The sequence below is a fragment of the Rattus norvegicus genome, chromosome 13, assembly GCF_021556685.1.
Source record: "Rattus norvegicus strain SHRSP/BbbUtx chromosome 13, alternate assembly SHRSP_T2T, whole genome shotgun sequence".
NCBI classification, from domain to species: Eukaryota; Metazoa; Chordata; class Mammalia; order Rodentia; family Muridae; genus Rattus; species Rattus norvegicus.
Window position 1 is genome coordinate 40723701 of NC_141546.1, and position 18471 is coordinate 40742171.

At 43.4% G+C, this 18471-nt stretch overlaps 1 protein-coding gene and 1 pseudogene across 3 annotated transcripts in view; one reads left to right on the forward strand and one right to left on the reverse strand.

The window, feature by feature from the left end:
• Nckap5 (NCK-associated protein 5) overlaps nucleotides 1–18471 on the reverse strand; it is a 901285-nt gene that overhangs the window by 794621 nt on the left and 88193 nt on the right. The gene's annotated exons all lie outside the window — the stretch shown is intronic.
• On the forward strand, nucleotides 13188–13907 carry Psme2-ps1 (proteasome activator subunit 2, pseudogene 1; annotated as a pseudogene).

Here is an 18471-nt window from a genome sequence, read left to right on the forward strand (position 1 = left end):
TCTCTTTCCAAATACACTCAAATTTCTATTAATCCAAATCACTGTCTCCCGCCTGCTCCATCCCAATGCTTACTGATTCTTTTCACTTCAGAAAGGCAGGGAAGGCTATCTGCAACTTCCCAGAATGCAACAAATCACAATCGCATCTCATTTAAAGCATCCCCCTGCTTGGCAGTCTAGGGCTTGCCAAAGCAGGAGCAGGTCCCTAAGTTCTATCCCCAGTACTCAAAAAGGCAAAACAAAAAACTATTCCCTGCCCATCAAATGATTCATTTGCTAATCAATCTGATGACCCAGAAGTCATTCACCTCCACTCTGCGAGTCAGGCCTTCACCTTGAAGCTCGTTCTAGAGCCATCTAAGAACACAAAGGAAGACAAAGCTCATTTAAATTCCTAGCAAGGGGGCTAGGCAAAGCACTTATCCACTTGGATTAGCCTTCTCTAAACTAAGACAGAGGCCTGGCACTCACAACTCAAAAGGAAGAAAGATGCATTTAGCTTATGGTTTCAGACATTTCTGTACAATATGGTGGGGACAGAATGATAGAGCTGTTAACACCACAGCAAACAGGGGAGGGAAAGATGGAAAGAGAGAGAAAGAATGGGGCAGGAGAGAGAGCGGACAAGGCATAACCTTCACAAGCCCATATTGTAGTTTCCATTCTTGGTAAAATACTCTGACCAAAAGCAACTTAGAGGGTAATTGGGTTTCCTTTCAGCACACATTTTCAGGTGACAGTCCATCGTTGAAAGAAGCTAAGGCAGGACTTTCACATAGCATTGTTTCTGGCCAAGAAATTCACTTCACAGCCAAATGAGTAAGGCAGGAATCATGGAGAAGGACGCTGACAGGCAAGGATGACCATGCTCAGCTTTCTTATATCATTCAGGACTAACTAACTAGGGAATAGTACTACTCACAGTGGGCTGGTAGTCTCACTTAAATTAACGCTTAAGATCATCCTCTGCAGACATCCCCAAAGCGAGTCCGATCTAGTTGACTTACCCAATTCGGACCCTCTTCCAGATAATTTTAGGTTATGCTATGTTGCTAGTTAAAGCTAACCAACCAGCCTGCTCCTAATGATCAATTTTCTCTATCTGTACTTGACTTAAAATTTCCACCACTTACCAAAATAATGCAACCAGCTGGTGACCAAGCATTCAGCATGTAAGCCTTTGGGGCACATATCACACCCAAACCATAGTATTAACCTTAGAGGAGATACGTCCAAAGAGGGAGAGAGGCACAGAACCAAGAATCAGAGTGAGCTAGAGGCTGGAGAATGTAGGTTAGGAATTGGGACTGTCATGTTGTAGTTTCCATCAACATCTGTCTTAGGACATTAAACTTTCTGTTTTAGCTCCTCTTGGCACTCTTCTATCAAGAGCTGTTTGAAGTTGACATGATAGAAAATGCAGAATTACCGCACAGCATGGAAACATTCCAGTAAAAATGGATAGGCACTCCTTTATACGTTTTTATTTTTATTTATACATATGTGTATGTGTTTGTCGGGGTGTATGCCATGTGTGTGCAGGTGCCTGCACAGCCCAGAAGACACCTTGGAAAGGGGAGTTACAGAAGCTTGTGAGTCACCTGGTGTGGTTCTGAAACTGAACTTGGGTCCTCTTCAGGAACATCAGTGACTCTTAGATGCTCAGCTATCTTTCCTGTTCCTGGATCAGCACTCTTATGCCTGCACTTCCCTCTTTCTGGTCAGCATAGATTTGGTAAACCGAAAGCCAAAATACAAAGTAAAGACAAGTATAAACTCTAAAACAACTTGCTTTTGGTTTTGGGGGGGGTGGTTTGTCATTGTTGTGGTTGTTGTTGTTGTTATTGTTTTTCAATTGCTCATGCTATGGTAAAAAGTTTGTAGGGTCCCTGTCTGCCTGTTGGCTCCTTCCCACACAGCCATGCTCCAAGGGGCATATACACATGCATATACTTTATTGTTCCCACACTACGACCAGCACCTTCAGTATACTAACTCTGAATATATATTGTTACTGTGTGTCCATGAACAATACCTAAGGAACAATACTAAAACATTTGTCTGTGCAGGTATATGTGTGCACATATGTGTGCATGTAGAGGTCAAAGGTCAACCTCTGACTAGATGTTTTTCTTCCGGTGTTATCCATTCATTTTATTTTGGTTTGAGACAGGTTCTCTGGCTGACCTAGAAGTCTTGCTCAAGGTAGGCTAGGCTGTTCAGTTAGCTCCAGGATTTGCCTGTCTATCTCCAAAGCCCTGTGATTACCAGCATATTACACTATGCCCAGATTTGTATCTGAGTCCTGGGAACTGAATTCAGGTCTTCACATTTCTCAGGTGAGCACTATCTTGATTCACTGACTCTCTAGCTTAAAATCAAAATATTTTGTCTGAGCATTTTGTATCTCTGCAAGAAACACAAAAGAATGGGTGACTCGGGTTTATGTGGGCTAAACACTTATTTTTAAAAAGACATAAAGACTGGATAATACTCCAAAAAACTAGAGAAAGTGACACAAAACCCTCTCTATCAAGAAAATGCTGTTGATTTCAGAAGAAACAAAAGATTGATACCGTGTGCTTAAATGCCCTGTAATTATTTAGGTTTGATAAAGTGCTTGCTGAGTTCAATTACTTTAATTTGGGAATCCGAGGAAGAATAAAATAACACTTGCAGTTTTTCTAACTGAACTGGCTGAAATAAACCCTGAAATGTCAATAAATGTGATGTTCTCCATGTGCACACAGGCCTTGTGTGTGTCCAACACATGTGCACTCGGAGCACACCTGAGCCAAGCCCATCTCAACAGCACAAAGACAAATACACCAACAACCAAAACAAGACAGGAAGTGAAAATACAGCCTCACCGGAAAGCATCAATGTCAAATGAGAGTGGATGAAGGAACAATGGCAGCCAGAGAGAAAGAGAAAGGTAGGGGGAGGAAGGGAGAGGAGGGAGGGAGAGAGGAGAAAGAAGGGAAAATAGAAGGGAGGAGGAGAGTGGGAAGAATGTAAAGAGGGAAAGGAATAGGGGAAAGAGAGAAGGGAGTAGGGTGAGTAGGAGGAGAGGAGGAGCAAGGAAGGAAGGGAGGAGGACAGGAGGAGGGAAAAAGAAAGGGGAGAGCAGGAAGGGGAGGGGAGGGAGAGGTAAGGAGAGAATGGGAAATAGGAGAAGGGGGAGGAATGGAAGGGGCAAGAGTGAAAGGAGAGAGGGGTAAGGGAAAAGAGGAGGATAGTGGGAGGAAGAGGAGTAGGGAGAGAAACAAAAAAGAAGGGAATGAAAACATTGAATTGGATGAGGAAGAGAGTAGGGATGGAGGGGGTAATGGTTAAGAGGAAAGGGCAGAAAAGAAGGAAAGAGAAGAGCAAGGGAAATGGAACAGAGAAAGGAAAAGGGGGGTCAATGGAATCATTTTGCAAGAGTTTATATATTGTCCAAACAATACAGATAAGTGCTATTCACCCAGTTTCCTAGAGTGGTTGCTTCATTCCATTCTGCACAATCCTCCCACAACCCCGTCAACATTGCCCCATGCTGTGGGTGCATGCAGCGTGTTGTGAGTTCATGAAACTATCATGGGGCATTCAGTTTGGGTGAGGACACAGTTGATATCATGTGTACAGCCTACACAATGGGGCTTTGGAAGAGGAAGGGCAGGGGCTAGTGATTAAGGAATCCTACCAGCCGATGCCTGGAATGAACCATGTCCTAGTTTCATTCTAACAAACAGCAAATTAGGGGAAGATGGAGTGTCTTTGTCTTATACTTACGCATCACAGTCTGTTACTAAGGGAAGTCGGGAGGAGCTCCAGGGAGGAACTTGAAGGCACGTCTGCTTGGTAGTCTGTCTGCCCAGCATTACCTCTGACTAGGAAACTTATTAAATGGTGTCATTTTGTAAGGGGAAAGAAAAGGAAAAGAGCTGTGAACTTAGAACTCATTTTTGAGATGAAATCAAGCAGGTTTTTAAGGAAATAAATGCCCATTTTCAAGCCTAAGTAAAATTTCCAACTTTTACTATTTTTTGTTGGTGTTGAAATATTTGAAGGCAGATTTCTTTTAATTCCTCTAATCTAAAAGTTTTACATTTGAATAAGGAAGAAAAGAGCATTCAAAGCCAAAAGAGATTATACCTTAAGCAGATATGTTTATTTTCTAAAGCAAAGGCATTGAAAATAAAAAAAAAAAATCAGAGGATTCACTCAGAGCCAGAAATCTGGAGAAACGACAGAGAAAGGCTGCTGCTTCACTCGCAGACTCAGGCTTAGTTGCTTTCTTAAACATTCCGGAAGCACCTGCCTAGGGATTGTGCTGCCCACAGAGGGCTGGATTCTTCTGTCTCAATTAACAATGAAGACAATCCCCCACAGACACGCCACAGGCCATTTGCTACAGGAAATGTCTCAATAAAAAGTCTCTTCTCAGATGACCCTAGGCTGTGTCACATTGACAATTAAAGCTAAATCAGGACAGTTGTGTTCTCAGCAGTAGCAGGATTAAAACATCACACCCACAGTAAAGACATTCTCAACAAACGAAACTCTGGGAGGCACAAAGAAGCCCCTTTTAATTCTACAATGTTGTGTCCTTTTGCTAACCAGGAACTCTTGGCTCGAGACATCTGAACACTTTTACCCAGTCCTTCAAAAGACTGAGAAAAGAGATGGGTAGTTAGAGATAAAGGATAGTGGAGAATAGAGAAAGGAAATGTACTTGTCCAAAGCAAGAATGTTTTCTTATTGGTCCAATAATCTCTAGTTTTCTGAAATTTGCTCTCATGAGCAAGAAAATGAGGGCTTGAAGAAAGTGTGTTAAGACTCAGATGTAGAGAGCACCACTGCTACGAAAGGGAAAGACTCACAGGATGTAGCCAAGGATAACCCACTGGTTTTCTGTTATTTGCAACCTCACTACCCCCAAGCATTTGTGATATACATGTGAAAAATAATAAAAGAATTCAAGTCATATGGATAAGTTTTCCTTCTGACTCAGAAGGACAAATATCATAGGTTTTCCTTTCATTTGTCAGTTTTAGATTTTATATGGTTCCACATAACCTTATAGGTACAAAGAATATAAACTTAGAATATAAACTGTTTGAAGAACAAAGGAGACTATTTGAATGAAGGGGTAAGAAAGGGTTATGTGGAAATTGAAGAAGATTATGCTTAAAGTATAATATACACATGTGTGAAGACATACTCTTCTAATAATAAAACAAATAATATACCCACAGGTAAGTTATGAGTGAGAATTGTGAAGCATACATTAAGATTAAATAAGGAAATTAGAGACTGGAAAGACAGCTCAGTAGTTAGGAATGGGGGTTGGGGATTTAGCTCAGTGGTAGAGCGCTTGCCTAGCAAGCGCAAGGCCCTGGGTTCGGTCCTCAGCTCCGGAAAAAAAAAGTAGGAATGCTACTGTTCCTGCAGAGGACCCAAGTTCAGTTCCCAGCACCCAAACTGGGAGGCTAACAACTGTCTATAGCTCCAGTACACACTTAAAGCAACTCCTTTAAAATTACAATAGGCCTCCCAGGCTAGAAGGGAGCTATTTGCATGGTTTAAAGTCTTGTGAGCTACACACACACACACACACACACACACACACACACACACACACACACACCACACATACACACACACAAGTCACATGAGGCATTATGTGAGGTGGTGACTTGTACAAGGACAGCCAGACATAGAGGCTCACAGAACCATTTGGAAAGGGTTGAAAAATGTCCATAAGGAAACAGGAGTTCTGGTACACGGAGAGGGAGAAGGCATGTGATAAAATCTGCGTTCCGTAAAACTTCCATGATCTGACTACAATGTCAACCCATTAACTTACCAGGCAGACACAGCCGTAAGGGCTCAGAAATGGGAGAGGAGCAAACTTTGAAATCAGTTTGCAGCAAGTGGAGCTGAATCTGAGATTCCAGCTGAGAAGAGGGGATGCTGTAGACCAATCATGAAGCAGGAGACTCACGGTTATAGAAGAGGTACACTCCCTGAATGCCAGAGTAGAGGGAGGGATGCTAAGGCACTTTGATTTATTGCTTCACCATTTCCTTTTAATCAGACCACAAGAGATTAAAGAGGCTACATACATGGGAAAGAGGAGGGCGAGATAGAGACATGTGAAAATGTAGATCTTGGTTGTGCATTGGTGAATATTAAACTGCCACAGAAAGAATGGCTTGTGATAGGCCTTATCTGTGCCCTCGATGTTCTGTGGATCGCAAAGCTAAGCCTGCTGCACTGGAGCCAGGCTCAGCCCTCACAAAATGGAAGAAGGCACTAGAAGACCTGAGAGCTCCCAGGTCTGGGTTTTCTTCTGAGTCCATGTGGCTGATAACTTTTTGTAATCTTGCTGTCATAGAACCCATGGCTTTTGAGGTCAAGGTTAATGGGAAAATCCTGAGGTCCTGCATCTCAAGTCTCTTGACTCCAGACTATGACTTAAGAAAACCACTTTTATGAACCTGAAGTGAGCTCATTAGGGACCTTAATTACAGTTGCAAAAATATTCAGAACTGAACGAAGGTTGGTACAGTGACACAGAAGTCAGTATGGTAGTTCTTCAAACACAGAGGCATTTCTTAGTTAGGGTTTCTATGATAAAACAGTAACTTGGAAAGTCTACCATAAGAGGAAGTCAGGGCTGGGGCGAAACTACCTTTGTAGGACATGATGGCCTTAAACTCAAAGATCTGCCTGCCTCAGCCTCCTAACTGCCATGATGAAAGGCATATACCACCAGCAAGACAGGGACTTAGGGCAGGAGCCTGGAGGTAGGAACCAAAGCAGAAACTATACAAGCTTAATGGCTTGCTCTCCATGGCTTGCTCAATACCACCCGCAATGGCTTGGGTCCTTCCTCATCAATCACCAAATAAAAAATGCCCTATAGTCGTAACCTACAATTCAATCTTATGGTGGCATTTTCACAATTGGGGTTCCTTCCTCCCAAATGACTCTAATATGTGTGAAGGAGATAAAGTAAAACATAAAATCTACCTAGCACTGTTGGTGGTGTTGCTCAGTGGGTAAAATTATTTGTCACCAAGGACTTTCAGTTTGGTCACACAGATATTGTAAAGAGAGACTTCACTCCTGTACATTGTCCTATGCCTTCCTTATACCTGTACTATAGCACACATACCCAATACATATAACCACTAAAAAACCAGAACTACCATCTATAGCACTTCCAGATATTTACCTAGAAGAATTTAAACCAATATACCACAAAGATTCTTGTTCGCTTGTATTTACTGCTGTGCTATGCAAAATAAGTAGTGAAACCATCTTAGGGGTCCATCTGTAGAAGAATAGATAAGGAAAATGTAAAAGGAAAATGAAAAATAGGTATAGGTAGATAGATAGACAGACAGACAAATGGATGTTTGGATGGATAGGTGATGGATGAATGGGTAGATGGATGGGTAGATAGATATTGTAGAAGATAGAAAGATTGGTTATAGATAGGTATAACATATTTATGTATGTGTATACATATATCCACACATACATACACAATAGAATTTTTCAGTCAAAGTTATGACATTTGCAGAATAAAAAGAGAACTGGAGATGATCATATCTAATGAAATAAGCCAGGTCCGGGGAGACAAAAGTACACGTTTCCTCTCAACTGTGGTTCCTATATTCTATAAAGTCACAAAAGTCATATATGGAATGTCTGCCATAAAATTAAAAGTGAAATTGTCTGGAGGATACAAGGAGGTAACGAGAGGGGAGGTGTGAGAACAGGAGAGGCAGGGGGATGCGGGTGTGGATGTGATCAGCACATACTATGCATTTGTGGGAAAATGTCCTGTCAGAACTTACTGTGAGCAGTGAACATATGCTGACGTAACTAGTCCTCTTCACCCGGCATACCATGCTGGCTACCAGATTTCCAGAAATTAGAATAGAAAGAATGAGAAAGTACAAATAACAAGGACTATGCAAACCAGCAATGCACTCACCACCTATACAACTTTAAGTCATACGCACTGGCTGCCGGCAAGGAGGTTAAAAAGGGGATACGATCAGAGATGCCTGAGTGCTCTCTGACCACTGACTGGTTCTAATGCTTACGTTCTCATGTTTTTACATAGGGATCATGAAATGATAAAGCATCAGAACAAGATAAAAATGGTGCTCTGGTGATAGCTCAATTGTTAACAGGAAGAAAAATGAGGTGCAAACCTGAGTTTTGCTCCCTAGCACCTACATTTTTTTTTTAAAAAAAAGATCTGGTCATAATGGTACGTACTTGAAATCCTAGAGCTTGAGAGGCAGAAGCAGGCAGAGCTGGGGCTCTGTCCCACTGATTTACTCTGCTTGGTGAGCTTTGGGCCAATGGGAGGTGATGTCTCAACAATTGAGGTGGAAAGCACCTGAGGAATGACACCTCTGCCTGCCTCCACATAAGCACACACACAAAAAAAGTAAAAAGACAAAAGATTCAATTATATGGAATTTGACCCAAAACAACTCTCTGCCAAGTCTGGGATATGTTGCTCCTCTGATAAGACGGGAATTGGCAAAGATAACAGCAGAAGTGTCCTTAGCTGATATAAGGTGCCATGGGCTGGTGACTGAGGTACTAATCACAGATTAACTAGGAAGAGTGACCAGGGGAAGTAAAAGAAAGTCAGGGCAGCATGAGCTGGGTGGGTTCTGGAGTGATCAGGCATGACGAAGTCAGCACTGAGGTTCTAGCACTGAGAAGGCTTTACAAGCGCATTACAGGGCAGTTTCCTCTGATATTGCATTCTGGAAGGAAGTTCATTAGGACTCAGAAAGGTCGAAGGGGGCGTGGTCTTTATATTTCAGGAAGTAAACAACACAAAGCTTCAGGAAATCACTGAGACCAGATTTATAAGGCGTCTTCCCTGTAGGATTATGTAAGAAGCAAGTACTGCTGAGGAGAGAAGACTCCAACGCCTGTTGAGCTAGCTGCAAGTCACAAAGAGAGTGCCAGGGTTCCAGCTTTTTTGAGTTGTCACTAATGCTGGGGTTGGTTTGGGGTGATGCAGTTGACGCTGAGTTGTCCATTTTCCTGGTTCTTTCCACAAACCTTGTGACTTTCTCTCAACTGAAGAAGAGAAGAAGGAGAAAGAAGAAGAGGAGGAAGAACAGGAGCAGGAGGAAGAGCAGGTGGAGGAGCAGAAGGAAGAGGTAGAAGAAGAAAGGAGGAGGAGGAAGAAGAAGGAGAAGGAGAAGAAGGAGGAGGAGGAGGAGAGGGAGAGGGAGAGGGAGAGGGAGAGGGAGAGGGAGAGGGAGAAGGATGAAGAGGAGGAGAAGGAGGAGGAGGAAGAGGATGAGGAGAAGGAGAAGGAGGAGAAAGAGAAAGAAGGAGCAGGAAAAGGAGGAGAAGAAGAAGGGAGAAGGAAAAGAAGAAAGAAAGAAAGAAAGAAAGAAAGAAAGAAAGAAAGAAAGAAAGAAAGAAAGAAAGAAAGAAAGAAAGGAGAAGGAGAAGGAGGAGAAGAGGAGGAAGAAAAGGAGGAGGAGGACGACTCCTCCCTTTCCTCCTTCTCCTCCTCCTCCTCCTCTTCCTCTTCCTCCTCCTCCTCTTCCTCCTCCTCCTCACTGGAGCATGTTAAAACTCCCAGTGGCCAGCACCTTAAGAAAAGTTCCTTCCCCACCAGCACCCTCACTAGAAGCCATCAGTGTAGAGAGCTTCACTTCAACATCCTTATCACAGTTTTTAAGAGTTTTCTTTTACGGATTTCCATCTAGGCAGTTACTTTGGGAGGGTAGGGCCTGTCACAGAGGCTTCCTTGTACCTCTTTGTCAACTGTGAGTCTGAAGTCACCAATACAACAGAAAAAATAGCATCCTTGCCCTTTACATTAGCAGAAACACAGATTACATGGTTTCTGGCAACAACGCAAACCATGGACATGAGGCCATGTGGATGTCATGGGCCAGACTGGGCTGTTGTTTGAAACCAGGTTGATGTGTGTGACCTGCACTGTCACCTGGGGCCACGTTGATGTCCTTGTCCCATGCTGCCTCTGTCACCCATACGTGGTAGTGTAATGAGTCATGCTGCTGTGTTGATGTCCCTGGTCCGCACTGCCACTGGAGACCATGCTGAGGTCCAGGACACATGTTGACACTGGAGATCACCTTAATTTTTGAGACAGGGTCACTTACTGAATCTGGAGTTTATTGATCAGCTAACCTGCCATCCACAGAAATCCACTTGTCTCTCCCTAGTACTAGGGTTACAAACATTTTCTTATAGAAAGCTCTTTAAAGACTGAGACAACTCCCTAGCTCCATTATTTTATGTTTATAAAGCTTATAGTTGATAACTTATCTGAAAACAAATACAAAAACCATCTGTACAGTCACAAGACAATCGTAAATGACAGTTTTCTCTCTGTTCACACACTCTTTTGCACACATGGCATCTCGCATCCTGTATGCTAAGCAAGGTTGGTTCAATCTTCCTTTACACTTACAGAGCTGTTCCTGGAGCATTCAGGTATCAACCCTCTTGCGTGGTTAAACTCTAGAAAGAGAAGCCAGGAACTGGGCTCCTTCATATTCTCTACATGAGAGAATCTGGGTGCTTTTATAACTCATCCTTCAGTCTATCTCATCCTGAGTTTGTTTTCTCTATATAAAGAATCTTACCAAGCCTATGGAGAAACTATCTGCAGAAAATTGAAGACACATGCCAGTTCTTTATAAAGATTGTGCAAGACAGAGAAGAAAAAATCTTAGCACGTCACTCATGCAGAAACTATTTAATCAAAGGGGAGAGACAATTATAACATCTGTTAATCTTCTGTGGAGTTATAATTAGATGCTTGGGAGAAACACCCATTGGAAGGGATCCTTTAACATCTGTCACCAGAGAATATGCTCTGTGCAGTGAGGACCCACACTGCATTCTGGGAAAACAGTACTTCTAAGGAAGACAGAGACTGCTAGTGTACCCAGGACACCTACCTACACTTCCCATCCAGTGTCAAATCGCTGACCGGGAGGGGAGGAGTTTCACTTCTTGCTGCTCTGTTTATTGCTGTGAGTTGAGAGATCTGGAATCATTGTGTGATTTTTAGATAACAGCACTGCAGGGTGGGGTAGCCTTAGGACCTTTCTCGTCACTATGCAGATGGGGGCAGTTTGATCCTGTGGCCCAACAGATGTCTCCTAGCAGAATTATTCAAGCAGGAGTGCTCAACTCTCTTTCCAGATTACGCTCTGGCCTTGCATGCTGGCTCTGCCCTTGGGGATTTCTCTTCCTTTGACCTGGAATTGGAATGTGTGTGTGTGTGTGTGTGTGTGTTTTAACAGGATTTGTATTGTAAAGATACCCTTGGCCCTTTGGGATTGTGGAGAGATGGAAAACACAGGGATAGTGCCCTTTCTTTTAGATCCCTGGTCCACGGGGAAACACTGGCTAACGGCCTTCTGCTCTAGTAAATGGAGGGAGACACAGGAGTATAGCAGGAAGCTTGGCAATTAGGTAGCCTGGGATATGCAGTGGTAAACAACAGGAGAGCTTGTCTCAAACAAGGTAAGAAATAAGAACTGACACCTGAAGCTGTACTCTGACCTCCACACTCACACCATGGTACAACAATAACCACATACATACATATATCATGCTCACATGTACACACACACACACACACACACACATAACACACACACCACACACCACACACACACACACACACACACACACACACACACACACAGTGGAGTGGGCACAGTGGGGGGTGAGAGGTGTATGAGATGGAAAGTGAATAGGGAAATGGTAGAGAGATTGTTAAAGATTGTTGAATGATAGAGAGAGGTATGGAGAGGGATCTGTGGGAGGCAGAGGGCAACTAGGAAGACTGATACAAAAACACCAGAAAGAGAAATCAAAGAAGACTCCATCAAAAGCATCTAAGCGCATATAGCACCCTCTTACCCAACAACCTGGCTACACTTAAAGCATTTATTTTCATTTATATGTATGTGTGTAGGAATATGCACAGATATGTGCAGGTGCAAATACAGACAGGAAGAGGGCATCATGTCCCCTGGAGCTGGAGTCCCAGGTGACAGTGAGTTGCAAGAGTTGGCTGCTGGGAAGCATACTCGTGTTCTCTGCCAGAGCAGCAAGCTCTTAACAACCAAGCCATCTCTCAGCCCCAGGCTGCACCGTACTTTAAACACACAGTTCTGTAGTCACTGGAGACCACAAGGCTTGATGGATTTTTTTTTCTTACAATTGTAGAAATTATAATGTCAGGAGCACCATGTGAGCAAGTGTCATGTTTTGAACCAAGACCACAGTACCAGTATGGGAAGAAGCCCTCAGAAGCATTCAGTGGCTCAGGGACATGGATGGCCAGGCTTTTTGTTTTTGTTTTTGATAGCTGTTCTGAGCTCTGAACACTTGTTTGTGCCAAAACATTGAATAAACAGAGCTCTTGACATTTGACACAAACACTAAGTAAGTCCCCTGGGGCTGGGGAGATGGCTCAGTTGGTTAAGAACTTGCTTTGAAAGCATAAGAACCTGAGTTTTATTCCCAGAATCCACACTGAAAAGAAAAGAACTGTTCGATTTTTATTCTTAATAAAGTTATTTTTTATTCACTACGAAATGTTTAAAAATAACAGAACTGGGCACAGTTGCTCATCCTGGATTCCTGTACTCCAGAGGTAGAGGCAAGTGGATTCCTGTGAGTTGAAGGGCAGCCTGTCTCTTAAAATGCTAATCCAGCCAAAACTACACAGTAAGACCTTGTCTCAAGAAGAGAGTGAGGTGGGGTAGTCTAAGTGTGATGGTCATGTTTGTTTATGGGTGTGTGATGTTTATAACCCCAGTGCCAAGGTTCTGAATATGAACATATTCCTGTGGCTGGCTAACAGACCAGCATAACCTCATTGGTGAGTTCCAGTCAAGGAAGAGACCATATGTTAAGCAACAAGGTAGATGGAATGCACACGAGCGCGCGCACACACACACACACACACACACACACACACTCACAGGACTCCAACACTGGGTCACATGACCATTGACAACATTATCTGTCTTCTACCTATAAGGACCTGTAAAGACCTCCATGACAGGAGGGGGGTGGGTCTGGGCCTAGAGAGTGAAACTGAAAGCTGGGCTGCTAGCGCAGATTCGAGAGCTGGCAACTGGGGAGGAAGCATGGCCAAGCCTTGTGGGGTTTGCTTGAGTGGAGAAGCCCGTAAACAGGTGGACACCTTCAGTCAAAATCTTTTCCAGGAGGCTGACGACTTCCTCTGCACTTTCTTGCCACGGAAAATCATATCCCTGAGGCAGCTCTTGCAAGAGGATTCCTTCAATGTGGCTGACCTCTCCTCCTTCGGGGCTCCTCTGGACATCCCTATCCCAGATCCCCCACCCAAGGATGATGAGATGGAAACCCGACAAGCAGGAGAAGAAAGAAGTCCCTAAGTGTGGCTTCCTCCCTGGGAATGAGAAGCTTCTGGCCCTGCTTTCCTTGGTTAAACCAGAAGTCTGGACTCTCAAAGAGAAGTGCATTCTGGTAATCACATGGATCCAGCACCTGATCCCCAAGACTGAGGATGGAAATGATTTTGGGGTGGCAATTCAGGAGAATGTGCTAGAGAGAGTGAGTGCTGTCAAGACCAAAGTGGAAGCATTCCAGACAACCATCTCCAAGTACTTCTCAGAGCGTGGGGATGCTGTGGCCAAGGCCTCCAAGGACCCCATGTAATGGATTACCGGGCCTTGGTGCACGGGCGAGTTGAAGCAGCCTACGGGGCGCTTAGGGCCATGGTGCTGGACCTGAGAGTCTTCTATGCTGAGCTTCATCTTACCAGCAGCAGCAACCTAGAGAAAACTGTCAACCCAAAGGGTGAAGAAAAGCCATCTATGTACTGAGCAACGGATTAGAAGGAAAATAAATGATCTATACTTAAAAAAAAAAAAAAGACCTCTGTGACAAAGAGCCAAGCAAGACAGCAAAGGTCACCCTGCATGAGTCTGATTTTGCTCATGCTCTCTACTGTCTTAACTCATTCCTCCCTTAAAACTATACCGCAAGGATGTGAAGATGTCTGTATGCCCAGGTCAAAGTCTACTATGTAATTCAAACAAATGAATCTCTGGGTTTCCTGGCTTTCCTCGTCTCCACAATGGGATTGACAACAGTGTTTATCTCAGGGGGCACTGCTATGAGGAACAGATAAGGAGACTATGTACACACAAAGGGGCTGGGCCACCTTTGTAAACATCTCAGAGATATTTGATAAAAATCAATTTGTGTTGCTGCATTTAAAGAATAAGGACACCAAATTCAATGAGGTAAATTAACTGACTGAAAGGGAGACATCAGAACCCAGGACGGAACCCATGGATATCAAACAGTAACTGTCTTTGGGGTAGAACTATATATAATCACATGACTTCCATCATTTTAATGGTGCTAACTGACTCCAAATTTCTGGTCTTCTTTGAGTGCTACGTGACATCTTGGGAAGGCAGTATCTGATAATTTACAGGCCTCCAGGAAATCTCTAATCTAACAAGGAAACCTGGAAGTACACATGAGACACCTAAAGGCCTCTTCCTCTGTCTGCTCATCCTTCCTCAGTGGAAGGAGAGGAGAGCAAACCAGGGAGGATAGAGGGAGAGAGGAAAGCGGGAGATGAAGTCTGGAGAGAAAGGAAGGAAGGAAGGAAGGAAGGAAGGAAGGAAGGAAGGAAGGAAGGAAAGATGGAAAGATGGAAAGAAGGAAGGAAGGAAGGAAGGAAGGAAGGAAGGAAGGAAGGAAAGATGGAAAGAAGGAAGGCAGGCTATAAAATGGCAGGAAGGAAGGAAGGAAGGAAAGAAGGAAGGAAGAAAAGAAGGAAAGAAGGAAGGCAGGCTATAAAATGGCAGGAAGGAAGGAAAGAAGGGAAGAAGGAAAGAAGGAAGGCAGGCTATAAAATGGCAGGAAGGAAGGAAGGAAGGAAGGTAGGCTATAAAATGGCAGGAAAGAAGGAAGGAAGGAAAGAAGGAAGGAAGGGAGGAAGGAAGGAAGGAAAGAAGGAAGGAAGGAAGGAAGGAAAGAAGGAAGGCAGGCTATAAAATGGCAGGAAAGAAGGAAGGAAGGAAGGAAGGAAAGAAGGAAGGCAGGCTATAAAATGTCAGGAAAGAAGGAAGGAAGGAAGGAAGGAAGGAAGGAAGGAAGGAAGGAGTTTTTTTTAAGGGCTGCTGAGATGGCCAGTGGATAAAGGCACTTGTTACTAAACATGGCAACTTGAGTTTGATCCCTTGGACTCACATAGTAGAAAGAGAATCCACTCCAGTAAGATGGTGGCTAACTTGTACATGTGGGCTGTGGCATAAGGTTTCTCTCTCTCTCTCTCTCTCTCTCTCTCTCTCTCTCTCTCTCTCTCACACACACACACACACACACACACACACACACAAGCACACAAACACACATACACATACAAAAACACACAAACACAAACACACACCCTTGAAAAAAATGAAAGAAAATGAAAAATAAACTCATGTCCATTTGCTTATTCATTGATTCCAAGATTTCTAGAGCTCCTGTTTGATAAACACCATGACTACTGGAAATATAGACATTTGTCCACTTGTGTGAAAGTTACACAAAAGAACAATGCTGAGACTTTGTGCTGCAAGTCCATAGACAGGCATTCTGAACACCAGCAGCTTTGAACATCAAGGTCTGAGACACTAAAGTGGATGTTTTTCTTAAATGTTAGAGAGGAAAGCACTCACCTAAAATCCAGAGCATGTGCCTATGTTCACTCAGACTCACTGAATGTGTGGAGGCTACCTTCTGGGCATCAACCACTGTTCCAGGTGCTAAGTTTAATATTAAACTATAAGACACACAGAGACACTGCCTCCAAGGAAGATCTTGCCTCCCTAGGGAGACCTTCGTAATCAATAACCTGCCATATGTTTAATTACATTAGTGATAAGTGCCCGTGGAGATGACCACACTGAGATGATAAGGGGTGTGGCAGGTAGGAAGAGCCTTCCTAAGTAAGGCACTTGGGCTGAGTTGTCCCAAGAGGAGAGATCGAAGAAGAGAGACTCTGGAAGAGGAGCAGGAAGCAGGCAAGCAAGGGGGAAGAGAATCACTTTAGGGTACACACTGAGTGACTCTGGAAGTCAGTTTTTTCTTTGTGGCTGCTAAATTCACCAGAAAGGGCAGGGATGAAGACCATCTGTCACATGTTCTGCCCTCTTATTAAACTCCTCCCTTCTGCATCAGAAAGAGGCCTTGCCACATAGGAAAGCAGGACTTGCCACAGAGAGCAGGACTCGGGACTGCTGCTGGGATTCTGTTTAGCATGGGCCTCACCCCACTGTCAGCAACAAGGTTAATCCACGTCTAGAATAGGCAAACTGTCATTTTTTCCTTCTCCACACTCAGCAGCCAATACTAAGACCCAGCTAGCGGACTCAGAGCCCCTCACCTCAACTCGGACAGACACATACTATAGATTTAGTGATGAGGCTTCCAAAGCCCTAGTTTGATTGATGGGTTTTTAATGATCTATCTGATTCTCTGACTCCTTACTAAGAAAGCAATGAAGACGGAAACTTAGATGTCTCCTCGATCCACACACAAAGAAATACAATGTACTTTAAAGATCACTTGGGTAATCTTAAAGCTATTCATTAGACAGTCTCAAAAAACAATAGCTTCTTTAACAGGTAAGCTGTCATGATTGGCAATTGGTGTGCAGGGTGAGAACCTTTAACTCAGTTTAACAAGGCCCTCTACTGGCAGCCTCTAAAAACTGTCTGAATGTCAAGTCCTTCTCTGGCTTCTTGGTAAGCTATTTTGAAGATTCCCAATTATAACGCTCCTCACATTCCTGAGCCGGAAGCATAATGGACAGGAAAAGGAGGAAGGTAAAAAAAAAACAGCCTTTTATGCAGCACCCCCAACTCGATTCATCTGTTCACAAAAGCACGTTGCTTTTGCCTGCCGTTTGCCTTCCTCTAATGAGGCTATGCTAGCCATCAGAGGGACTCAAGAGAGAAGGGCATTTCCTACAGTAAGAAGGCACTGAGGGTTCACGGTGCCCCAGACACAGATATGAATGAATGCTGTTCGCCAACTACAACACACGAGAGCGTTTCTGTTTACCCCAATGTGAGTAATTGAATATAATTAAAATAAAGACACGAGGGAAGCAGCCATTTCCAATTACTCCTCATTTGGCGCAATTAATAATTAACTTCTCCCCTTGGAAGATGGAGGGGGAAAAAGCATTCTCTGGTGACTTGAAACCCTATTTTCTGCAAAGAGTGGTTTTAAAGGATGTTTACTTCTGACTCAGCTTTGAACAGTTGAGAACATTTCACCACAGAGTTAGGAAACTGAGTGGATTGTTTTACCTGAGGCAAGTAATCACATTTTTAAAATTTTGGGGCTTTAATTTGCATATAAATATCTTTTTATTGTTAAAATAAAATACACTAGGCTTTAGAAAGGATCATTCTATGAATGTGTGTAGTAGAGTCCTGTCTCCCTATGTCTCCCTTCACTGCCCCCCCACTGTTGTCCCCATTGCTTCTTCCTTCCCCAGACTCTTAGATGATTTCAAGTTCCATATGTCCTTTTCTCCACACTTCCCCAGCTCTTCTTCATTGCAATAATTTTACCGTATCCTGGTCTCTTTTCTGTTTGCTTTAGACCATCCCTACATTTATGCCGATTTTGATACACACACACATAGAGGGGGGTGGTGGTTAGGATCCACATGTAAGTGAGAATATGCAGCTTTCTTCTTTCTGAGTTTGGGTCACCTCCCTTAATGTTACGTTACTTTCCAAGTCCATTCATTTCCCTGAAATTTTCATGATTTCATTTTTCTTTACAGCTGAATAAAATTCCCTTGGGTCTATGTACCATATTCTTATTATCCATTCATTTGTTGAGGGACATCTAGACTGGCTCCAATTCTCCGCTACTGTGTGTGCGCAGAGCAGCAGTGAGCCTGTGCGAGTAATAACTTAGGGGAAAGTGTTAATAGAAAGGAAATGTGATCATAATAAATGATCCGACTCAGTGGTGGAAAAAAAATACAGTGATCCTTCTGTTTCCAAATTCTGTAGCTGCAGACTGAAACACCAGGAGTTTGAAAATACTTCAGCAAGGTTGACAAGATGTCTCAGTGGATAAAGGTGAGTGCCACACAGGTCTGGTGACTTGAATTAGATTCTGTGAACCCATGTAAAGGCAGAAGGAGAAGTGACTGAGTAAAGTTGCCTTCTGACTGCATAGGCACAACAGCCTACATGGTTGTGCGAGTGCGTGCACACACACACACACACACACACACACACACACACACACCGCACACAGGTGTTAAAAAACAGTATAATTTTTTAAATAATAAAGGAACTGCAGAACTTCTCAGCTGTTAAAGAGCATTTGCTCTCCTAGCACCCACATTAGGTGGCT